The sequence below is a fragment of the Schistocerca serialis genome, chromosome 5 (assembly GCF_023864345.2).
Source record: "Schistocerca serialis cubense isolate TAMUIC-IGC-003099 chromosome 5, iqSchSeri2.2, whole genome shotgun sequence".
In the NCBI taxonomy this organism is placed as follows: Eukaryota; Metazoa; Arthropoda; class Insecta; order Orthoptera; family Acrididae; genus Schistocerca; species Schistocerca serialis.
In genome coordinates, this window is record NC_064642.1 from 738,651,487 (window position 1) to 738,663,597 (window position 12,111).

A 12,111-nucleotide genomic window follows, 5' to 3' on the forward strand; every position below is an offset into this window, starting at 1 on the left:
AGATCGTACATAGAAAGAACTGCTACGTATAATGCAGAAGGTAACTGGAAGAAATACGCAATGTTAAGAACAGAATTGAAATTTTATTTAAAGGCAATAACTACGCTGAAGTCAGTACCATATTTACCATGGTCCCCGAGACATTAGAAAAAGTGACACATGGTTTTTAACAGGGTATGTGATCATCACGGACGGCAATGAATGCTCTACAATATTCTCCGATGCTGGCCACAACGATGTTAAAGAATTCGTGTTGTAGGGCATTTCACTCCTCCACCAGCGTGGTTGACGACTGCTGCATGACGTTGGTACATGTGGCTGTGATTGTCGATGCGTTCGGGTGTTCTGATCCACGAAAATGAAGTCAGGGCTGAACGCACTCCTCAAAATGATGCACATGGGGAATGAGTACAGGGATACAATATCATTAAGTGGTGAGATTACTGCCTTCAAAGATTTGGTGGTCTGTACGCCCATGAAACGTTACACCTCCCGACATAGTTACATGTGGACCACCAAAGCGAAAATAGCGGACGATGTATCTCAGTGCACTACCTGTACCTACCTTTCGCCATACGAGCGCAGGTCCAGCGAGGTCGAACATAATTTCTTCGGTGATCCCAGTGTTACGGTGAGGGGAGACATAATGTTGCATGGACGTATAGACCTTCAGATCTTTGAACATGCTACACTCTCCGGCCAACGATACTATGTCACTCTACTCCTTGATGTGTGCGTCTTTTCAAGGGTGGATTAGTCCGCAGTACGTCGACATGCACCAACTAGCATCCAAGAGTTATCAGCCGCGCTGGTGTAAGAATGGGATGCCCTGCCACGAGAACTCCTGTCAGTGTGCCACCTCGAGTTTCACGTAACTCACACTCCTTGCCAGCTTTGCGCCCAGCTTGTAGCACGTTGAAGAGTGTGCGTTGTCGCCTGTGGTGATCTCACACCCTACTAAGAACCACGTCCAGTCTTTTGCAGTGCCCAAAGATCCATCAGGAACCACTGTTAGTTTGGTGTAGTTATTGTCTTTGAATAAAACGCGATTCCTGTTCATCTGACTTGGTAATTTTATCAATTACCCTCTGTGCTATACTGTAATAGTTCCATCTATGTATGGTTTATGTTTCGTCTCACAGTGTCACTCGGCAGTGACATATCATGCAAAATTTGCTTTCAATCTTAAGTTTGGCACAACATTGTAGTCATTACAGACGTTTGCTTTTTCATAATGTAATAGGCACACTGAAGCGGCATTTTCAAGTATTGTGGCGATGTGTGATGTCCATTCACATTAATGTGACCACCTTTCAAGGGCCCTAATAAGCATCTCTTGTCGCGTCCGCAGCTCGTGGTCTCGCGGTCGCATTCTCGCTTCCCGAGCACGGGATCCCGGGTTTGATTCCCGGCGGGGATTTTTCACCTGCCTCGAGATGACTGGGTGTTTTTGTTGTCCTCCTCATCTCATCATCATTCATGAAAGTGGTGAAACTGGTCTGAGCAAAGGTTGGGAATTTGTACGGGCACTGATAACAGGGCAGCTGAGCGCCACACAAACCAAACATCATCATCATCATCATCATCATCATTTCTTGTGCAGCAAGAGAGTCAGTCAGGTCATGGGAGGTAGCGATAGGGATTTGGAGCCATTTCAACTCCATTATCGTTGCCAGCTGCGGTAGGTTTGAGGATACATGTCGCCAGCACCCCGACCGACGTCATCCCACAGATTCTCGACTGAGTTAAAATCAGGCGAGACTGGTAGCCAGGGCAGTACGGTAAATAAATCATGTGCTCTGCGGACCACGCACGTGCGCTGCGAGCTGTGTCACAATTTGCATTTTCCTGCTGGTAGATGCCATTGTTCGGATGTAAAACGAAATGCGTGAAGGGATGGACATGGTCCCGAAGGATAGATGCATGCTTGCTTTGATTCACTGTGCCTTCCATAATGACGTGGGAATGTCAGGAAAACGTTGCCCAGACTATAAGTTTCCGACGACTGTTGTACGATGTTTGCTTTCTGACGTTTCACGCCGTACACGCCAACGGCCATCTGTCCGATGGAGCCCAAACGTGATTCATCAGAAAAGGACAGCTTTTGTCACTCAGTGTGCGTTCAGTTGCGGTATTAGTGAGCAAATTTCAGCCGTCGTCGCCAATGATCAGCAGTCAGGATGGGTACGTGAATCAGGCCTCTGCTGCCGAGGCCCATACGTGGAAACGGTCGTTGAGGATACACTATCGGTAGCCCCATGATTCACCTAGGCGGTCAGCTGCTCAGCAGTTGCACGTCTACTCATCTCACCAGAATTCATTCACCCCCATCATCTACGGCCTATGGTGCATCAGTTTCCTCGGCGCCAGTTTTTGAAAGCTTCATTTTGCCATGCACGGTATACTTTAACCACGGGGGCACGCAGGCAGTTTACAAGCTTAGCCAAAAGTCAGTGATCATGCCCTTTTTTAACATCAGCCGAATTACTCCGTTTGCATCAACGACTGCACTGTTTTCCGCGTCCCCTGGACGCACTTTATACACTGATCAGCCAGAGAATTATGACAACCCGCCCAATAAGCGGTGTGCCCACTTTTGGCACGGATAACATCAACGGCGCGTTGTGGCATGGAAGCAATGAGGCCTTGGTAGCTCGTTGGTGGGAGATGAAACCACATCTCTACACACAAGTCGTCTAACTCCCGTAAATTCCGGGGAGTGGGGCGATGAGCTGCGGTCTGGCGAGCTGGGGAACCAGCGCACCAACGTGAACTCTCCACTGCGTTCCCTGAACTACGGTACTCCATCACACTCCTGGCCTTCTGACACGGCGCATTATCTTGTTGAAAACTGCCACCGCGATCAGGAAACAGGATCGCCATGAAGGGTTGTACGCGGTCTGCAACCAGTGTACGATACTCGTCAGCCGTCATGGCACCTTGCACCGGATCTACTGGACCCATGGATACCCACGTGAACGTCCCGTAGAGCCGCCGCCAGCTTAACTCCGTCCCGCCGCACAGGTGTCAGAGAGCTGCTTCCCTGGAGGACGACGAAGTGGCACCCTTCCACCACCATGATGAAGGTGTACGGATAAATTAGACCATGCAAAGCTCTGCCACTGCACCAACGTCCAGTGCCGATGATCACGTGCCCACTCCGGTCGTAGTTGCCGATGTCATGGTTACATTGGCACACGCATGGGCCGACAGATGTGCAGTCCCATCGATCAGGAGTGTCCAGCGCACTCTGTATTCAGACACACTTGTCCTCTGCCCAGCATTTAAACTCTGATGTTAGTTCCGCCACAGTTCGCCGCCTGTCCTGTTTCACCAGTCTGCCCTGCCTACGACGTCCTACATCTGAAATGAGAGGTGGACGACCAAGCCCACGTCGCCTGGGCATGGTTCCACCTTGTGGGATACACGCACCTCCCTAAAATATTGAAACAATTAAATATTGTCAGTTTAGATTAACCAATGCCGAGATAGGAAATTACGGGAACAACTGAAATAGCTCATCGCATCACTGCAATTTGCATTTATTGTAACATTTGATAACAGACCAAGAAAATGTTGTGTGTTACACTTGACAGATAATAGCACTAGAACAATAATAAACACCTAATTCAGTTTTCTGCACTTTAGTTAAAATTTAACAGGCGACCACAATTTAATTTCACCCTACATATAAATATGCGCGTTGCGCGTTAAAGATTTGGTTATGTAACAGTCACTTATAACATCAAAGCTGGCACACTCCATTCAAAGGGAAAATAATTAGCAAGTTTGACTAGAACATTAAGATGAATAACAGGAAAGTGCACCGTCCACAAAACCTTACAGCGACAGTTAACCTCCAGTAAGTTCCTCTCTTTACAATATGGCATTAAGTACAGCTCAATAGTAATATAAGAAACATTTAGACCTGGTGGAATAACAATGAATTGGAAATAAATCTATACTCAAAGGAGCCCAAAAATGGCAACTTAATGGCTACCTGGAGTAGCAAAATTAAGACTAGCATGATTATCGATTGACTAGAATAAAGGAATAAATAACACATTCACGGATTCTGACGGTCGACAAACTCTGTTGGGCTATTGTGCAGTGATTAATTTAAACTAGCCACGACATACGCCAAACAGGTTAGCGGCATATTTAAAGACAAGCGTCGAGATAGAACCCTGGTCAGAAGATAATGGAACCAGTACTAATTTATAATTAACTACAGCATTGAAATTGATGACAGGTTGACCATTACCGATGTGGCGCACGATGGAACACTCAGCTGAAAACCAAGTATAATGTTGAGGAGCGAAACGCCCAACCCAAAGCATGTTTAGCGCAAACACCTAGTTTGAGAACAAAACAACCATGAAACAACAGGGTGATACTGCAGCTTGCAGTACAAATGCCAAAACCCGAATATAGCCTTAACTCAAGGCAGGACTAAAACACACTAGTTTCTCTCTCAACTTAAGTTTCCAAAACAAACAAAACTAGCAGAATTCCCTTACACGGCAGACGTGCCAACACTTCCGTTCATACCCCAGAATCAAGTATCGCGACATAAACCATTGACAAATTTCAGATAATATTTTAAAAAGCATACTTAAATACCTTTGTTTACCGCAGTTAACAGGTTACGCTCTTTCAATGAAGCCACGCAAATGAGGTAGCAAGTTAAGATCTACAATTCTACTTTGCCATTTAACACGCGGCTCTGACGAGGAAAGGGAAGAATCCAGCTAATTAATTGAAAGTCACAACTTGGATCCAGTATTTGACGATGCGCTCAAAATCAACAGAGATAGTCGAGAGTCAAGTTTACACTCGCAAACAGCACACGCAGAACACCAGCATAAGGTGTACGTTAAGTAAACTGCTCCTTGTCCAGTTATCTACAAAAAAAAATGGCTCTGAGCACTATGGGACTCAACTGCTGAGGTCATTAGTCCCCTAGAACTTAGAACTAGTTAAACCTAACTAACCTAAGGACATCACGAACATCCATGCCCGAGGCAGGATTCGAACCTGCGACCGTAGCGGTCTTGCGGTTCCAGACTGCAGCGCCTTTAACCGCACGGCCACTTCGGCCAGCTAATTAGTTATCTACAAACCGACGGAACAAATAATCTTCGCCGGCTTACTGTAGACGCCGGAATGCTCAGTTGCTTGCAAATAACACAAAATAATGGTCAAAACGTCCTTCTTTAAGTCCGACGACGTGCATAGGATAGGAGTTTCAATTGACAATCAGGCCTCATCCCCTCTGATCCATCTGCGACCAAGACAGTAACATTGGCTGCTATCGCGGCCTTAACGCTGCATTACACCTGACACGAGTCACGCCAAACCATCAACAAAACGGCGTGGCCTCCTGTACCCTCCCAGACGTCCGCAATCAGAATCCCTCCTCCCGGCCGACGCTCTCTCGCAAACCCGGCAGGCAGCCGGCCGCAGCAACGCCATAGCGCCCACTGGCTAGGGTAAGGAAACAGAGCTCTAAGTGGTAATTTCAAAAGGAACGCACTACGGACAAGAAGAAGACGCAGAGAACCAACCGTGACATTTCGTCACGGTTCACATTGGTTTCGCCACGTGTCAGAGACAATCACCACAGCACTCCTCGAACACCCGACAAGTCGGGCAGTTTCCGAAGTGCTCGTCCCGAGCCTCCGGGCCATCACAATCTCCCTCGCTCGAACTGATATAGATCGAGCGTCTTCCCCATTCTACAGACGGACAGCATTCTCATTAATTCTACATACACTGTGTTTGTGCCGGAATACCAGTCACTCCTCGCCATGTGACGCTGCTATTGCGTGGACGGGTTTTATCGGTAGTAGGTGTATGAGCATAGTGTTCTGGCTGATCAGTGTCTACACCCCCCCCCCCCCCACCCCACACACACACTACTAGTGCTGCTACCCGCCGTCTGTGAGTGGTTGTTGCACGTTGGCGTCGAACAGGCGGTGGTGACATTAATGTGACTGTTCCGTGTATCTGCTTGTTAGCAAAGCCTTTGTGTGTTTACACCGTACCTGATCTCTCTCTTTCTTTCTCTTTTTCATGTGAGGGCTGTTAATTTCTTTATTCAGTTCCACAAATTGGTCAGAACATTTGGGAATTAATATCCGTTCATTCAGCTGGGTCTGCAATTAGTCTCTTCCTCTCCCATTGCTTTCCCGCGCGTTATAAACTATTCGCGTTAAGGTGTGTATACGACTGTTTCTCCGGGTTTTTATATACAAAATCACGTAGTCCATTGAAGGGCCCTTTTATGTAAGACTGACAGCTTTGCATTTACTTTTTCTGTATTACAGGCCTATGCAAAGTTATTCAGTGTTAACCAGTGACCCTTACGAACTAGTTTTCCACTCGTTCGATCTTTTTGTTAATTCGTGTAGGTGGGCACATAAGAACCTCATTCGCGAGAAGATTGGAGTTAGTCTCATTACTTTTCAAAGCGAAAGAAAATAATCTGTCTTCATTGGCGAGATTATTTGGTTTTTCAATGGAGTTTTCAGCCAACACGTTAAGTCATTGTATCTCACAGAGGAAATTTGATGCACGTGTTCGCAGAAACGAGAAATAAATCTCTTCTGCTGCAAGCTCTTTGCTTCCCATATTTTAGAGATGGTAGTATGGACCAAAACAAGCAAAACGAGAAGAAAAATGTACAGTAAACATGAGTTCTAAAGCGAATGCCTTAAGAGCTATGAGCACTTGATCATCTTCGCTACTGTGAAACACATCTCCTGTATTGAACAAGTGCTAACAACTTTTAAGGTACGTAATTTTAAGCTCATGTTTAGCGCAGTTATATCTTGTTTTGGTGTGTACTACCTGGTCTAAAAATATGGAAAGCAAAGAGGCTGATATAGAAGAGATTTTTTTCCCAATATTGGAGACGAAGAAGTTCTTATCACTCTTAAGGTATGGATTTTAGTGCCCATGTTTATTGGACTTTTTGGCTTCGAATGATTGTTTATAACGCTGTATATTGACCATTCCCCCTGGGAAGCCCTGTGTAAAGTAAGTTGTTCTGTTACAGGTCGGATTTCATTTACAAACGTGAATGCTGCAGCCCATTAAAAGCAGAGTCATAGTATCTTACGAACTGACAGTTACAATTGTTGTAAAAAGATTCTTTTGTTGCTTGAATTTTAATCTACGGAAATATTTTATTCATTGTGGTTTTTCGTATTAAAATGTCCTTTTCTTGTGTGCAAAGGAGTTCGTGCTAAAGTTCGGTTCAGTTGACCAGAAAGCCGGGTCGATTCCATGTACAATGTAGCCCTCACCATTACGGAGCCACCACCAACTTCCACAGCGCGCAGTTGACAATTTGGGTCCATGACTTCTTGTGGTCTGCGCCACACTCGAATCGTACCATCAGCTCTTAGAAAATGAAATTATCACTCAGTTTTTTTTTTTTAATGCAGTTGTTACCTTGACAGATTTATTCTCCTCCCTGCCCCCACCAATTCCCACTCCTACAATGTGCTTCAGTTCTACAGCACAACCCCACAGCAGAAAAGACCTGCACTGTTCCCCAGGAACGTGTGACAATTCGGTGCGCGAGATTTTCTCGGTAAATAGGAGATAGTAAATTACCTAATGTGTCGGGAAACAGTTGATTGGACCCCTGCCAGAGCCTTGTGCTCATTTGTCTCAAGTGGTCTCAAAGAGACTCAAGAAACATTGTATCCGCTCCGCCCTTTCCGACCATCTGAATCCACACGACAGAGCAGAACAAGCAAGCCCTAAGTCTCCGCAGAGCGATGAGACTATCTCTCATCTTCGCTTTAGAGACAACGGCAGACCCCGACGCACAGTGGGGGCGGTTGCAGAGCGTGACGCATCCGCTGGCGGACCGCCACCGACGCCGCCGCCGCCGGCGTCGGTCACGAGACGGATGGCCGCCATTACTGGAGGCGGCGCCGCCACAGCCGCAGACGGCGTCGCGACGCCAGCTACCGGATGCGCGGCACGCCGCCGCTCCGCTGAAATACCGCTCCACCTCGTTGGCTGTTTTCACAGCAGGCGCTCGCTTCATTAATCGCCACTGAGATAACTGCGTCTCTGCGGTTTCCCTCGCGTTCTCTCAACGGTCTGGAGTACTTGTCAGCTCAAACTGTTGACACATAATAGCTATTAATTCGACAGGATGTCAGGAGAGTTGAGCATTTAGTCGCTTGGAGTCCCAGTGGTTTGGCAGCCAGATACCGTAGCTGTTGGCACCGGGTAGTAACAAGAACTTCTCTCTTCACATAACACACCTGCTCCCGCTTACAAACTTCGGAAGCCTCTGTGCAGTGCAACCAATATTATCGATTTCCAGTCCTAGTTAATTGGCATATTTGAGAGAGGAAAACCTGATTGTATGCGCCATAATCTCTGTTATTTTATTCTTACGATCCCTAAAAATGGTTCAAATGGCTCTGAGCACTATGGAACTTAACATCTATGGTCATCAGTCCCCTAGAACTTAGAACTACTTAAACCTAACTAACCTAAGGTCGTCACACAACACCCAGTCGTCATGAGGCAGAGAAAATCCCTGACCCCGTTACGATCCCTTCACGAGTTAAACAGTCTGACAAAAAGAGTGAAGGAGGCAGAATACATGATCGGATGTCAATGTAATTTCAGACAGGTAATTGCACTGCAATGGTCCTTGACGGGTAGAACGGCCACGATAGTGCATTAATTTTGTTCGTGTTTAGAGGGCGCGCACCGTGTACAAACGCTAGCGATTGATCGATCAAAGGATACGAAAGAAAAAAGATCTAGTGAACTTATGTCCGGAAATCCAAAGTACCGCGCAGGTTAGCCGCTCGGTTCGAGGCACCTTGCACGGTCCGCGCGGCTCCCTCCATCGGAGGTTCGAGTCCTCCCTCGGGTATGGGTGTGTGTGTGTTGTTCTTAGCGTAAGGTAGTTTAAGTTAGATTAGGTAGTGTGTAAGCTTAGGAACCGATGACCTCAGCGGTTTGGTTCACAAGAACTTACCACAAATTTCCAAATCCGCTGTTTTCATGCTAGAGACCATATATTCAATCATAAATTATTACAGAGGCTGTGGTCTAATACGCGCTGTACCACGCAGCCACACAGTATGCGTTGAAAATGCTTTCCGTGTGCCTCAACGCATACGTGTACGCGCCGTAGCATGTTCTGTATCACAATAGTCACATCGGCCAGGCTGCATCCGAACAGTGTCAAAGATAGCATGAATACGCTGCTCCATTGTCTCCACATCTGTAATGGGCTCTGCATACACGACACTTTTGAGGTGATCACATAACGCCGGCCGCGGTGGTCTAGCGGTTCAGGCGCTCAGTCCGGAACCGCGGGACTGCTACGGTCGCAGGTTCGAATCCTGCCTCGGGCATGGATGTGTGTGATGTCCTTAGGTTAGTTAGGTTTAAGTAGTTCTAAGTTCTAGGGGACTGATGACCACAGATGTTAAGTCCCATAGTGCTCTGAGCCATTTGAACCATTTTTTTGATCACATAACCAGAAATCGAACGGGTGGAGATCCAGCGAGCGACACGGCCATGCAACTGGAGCCCCTCTCCGATTCAGTGACCAGGCAAGACACGATGTTGATACATCCGGACGTAAAAGGCGAAGTGGGCTGGAGCACCATCGGGAAGCAGCCACATAACCCTTCGAATCATGGATGGCACTTCTTCCAGCCGCCAAGCCAAGTACAAGAAATACCGATAGCCCCGGCCTGTTTGGCTACGTGAAAGGAAGACTGGTCCCATAATACGGTCGCCAACTACCCTCGGCTGGCCGGAGTGGCCGAGCGGTTCTAGGCGCTACAGTCTGGAACCACGCGACCGCTACGGTCGCAGGTTCAAATCCTGCCTCGGGCATGGATGTTTGTGAGGACCTTAGGTTAGTTAGGATTAAGTAGCTCTTAAGTTCTAAGGGACTGATGACCTCAGATGTTAAGTCCCATAGTGCCTCAGGGCCAATTACCCCGGCCCACACTTTTCAGCTGCACCGATACTGATGTTTCGCTGTCACCATGCCACGGCCCTTTTGCATAATATCCCACAGACGACTGTTACGAAAGCTGGAGATACCACTCCGCGTGAGGTCGACTCATCTGTGAGAAGGGTAGATGGCACAAATCCAGGAATCGTTGTTGCCCGGTGAAGAAACCAGTGACAAAAATACTTCCGATGCGGAAAGCCTGTCGCTAGTAAGCCAAGCAACGCTGTTAGGGGTAGTAACAATTGTCTTGGAGAATGTTCCACACGATCGTCTGCCGTACCCTGTACTGGCGGGCCAATCACCTGTTACTGAAACGACGGTCGCCTCCCACAAGGTTAATCACATTTTCCCCGAAATCTGGTGTCTGAACATTTCGGGTACGTCCTTCATGGTTTAATTCTTCCTGAAACGACCCTGTGTCAGATAGACGGCGAAACACTGTTGCAAATATTGATTGCTGTGGTCGTTGTCGGCGAGGACAGGTCTCCTGATACAATCTTGCTGGCCGCCGGCATTGCCATTTGCCTATCCGTAAGTAAACATCATGTCGGTACAATGCTGTATCACATCCACAAGAAGCTGAGTCAGCAAGAGAAGTAAATCGGACACAACATTATTAATTATTATGGCAGCAGAAGGCGTTAGAGTTTGAAGTATGATCAACACTATCATACTGTAGGAGGAAACTATACATACTGTAACTCTGGCTGCATGGTACAGTTTGTATTAGACCGCAGTTCCTGTAACAAAGTATGACTGAGTAAATGGTCTCTAGCATCGAAATAATACATTGCAGGACATAAGTTCATTAGACCTTTTTTTATTCCTATTTTCTCATGGATCAATCCCTACAGTTTGTACACGGTGGAGAAAGTCACCCTGTAGAGTGGTCTCTGCGAATGACAAGGAGATGACGGTTAGTCGCGTAAGACAGAGTTATCAGCACTTGCCGGAATTTGGAAGGAGCTCGTTTTCGGTCGAATCGTGCAGTATCCAAATTTTTGGGACGTGACAGTGGGTCGACGTTGGACCCCGCAAGAAGGTGAGGGTAGCCATCCCGCTGTCAAGGTTCCAGTCGACCGTGCCTGAACATGAGAAGGGAGGATCGCCATGTTGTGAACCAAGAACATTATAACGTCTCCACATGTACACCTACCATCCGAAAATAAGTAATAACTCCTTGCAACTTTCTGTCCCATCACCCACCTTTGATCAGAGACTGGCAACATACGGACCGAAGACTTACCATCCCATATATACGCTGGAGTTAATATCATAACACGAACGGCTGCGTTTGTAGTGTTTCCGTTATCGAGAAGCGTAAAGTGCGGATGAATGGTTGGTTGGTTGGTTGAGGGGCGGGGACCAAATAGCGAGGTCATCGGTCCTGTTGGATTAGGGAAAGATGGGGAAGGAACTCGCCCGTGCCCTTGCAAAGGGACCATCCCCGAAATTGCCTGAAGTGATTCGGGGAAACCACGGAGAACCTAAATCAGGATGGCCGCCGTGGGTTTGAACCGTCATCCCCCCGAATGCGAGTCCAGTGTGATAACCACGGCACCATCTCACTCGGTGCTGGTGAATAGCTTCGTACTGTGTTCAACTATGATTTGTGGTAATGTACCACGTCTTCTCTGTGCCATACTGCACCGTCTGTGACCTTGTACACAGCGATTGTGGATGTCGGACTACCCTGCAAACACTACCCCGTTCGATAGGTGTTCTGACGTCATCGTTGACGTGGTTATTCATTGAACAAAATGACATCTTCCGTGCAGAACACGATTGTACGGACATCTATTGACATTTTGTATGACTATACCAGGACACCAGTGTATGTAAAACCGTCTACGCTGACACAGCGTTTTCCATTGTCACCAGCAGGAAAAGTTCTATTTTAATTATAAGTGTAAAAAATCTATGAATCGTAGTGAACTATGTATTTTTTGTTAATATATTGACAGAATTTAACTAACGTGTGTATCCATATGGTCAATGATTCAAATCAATGATTCAAACTATGTAACCTGTGGTACAATCCGTTCCAAATCCAAATATATACAATAGTGCTGTAGTCTTAATGACGAAACAAGAAA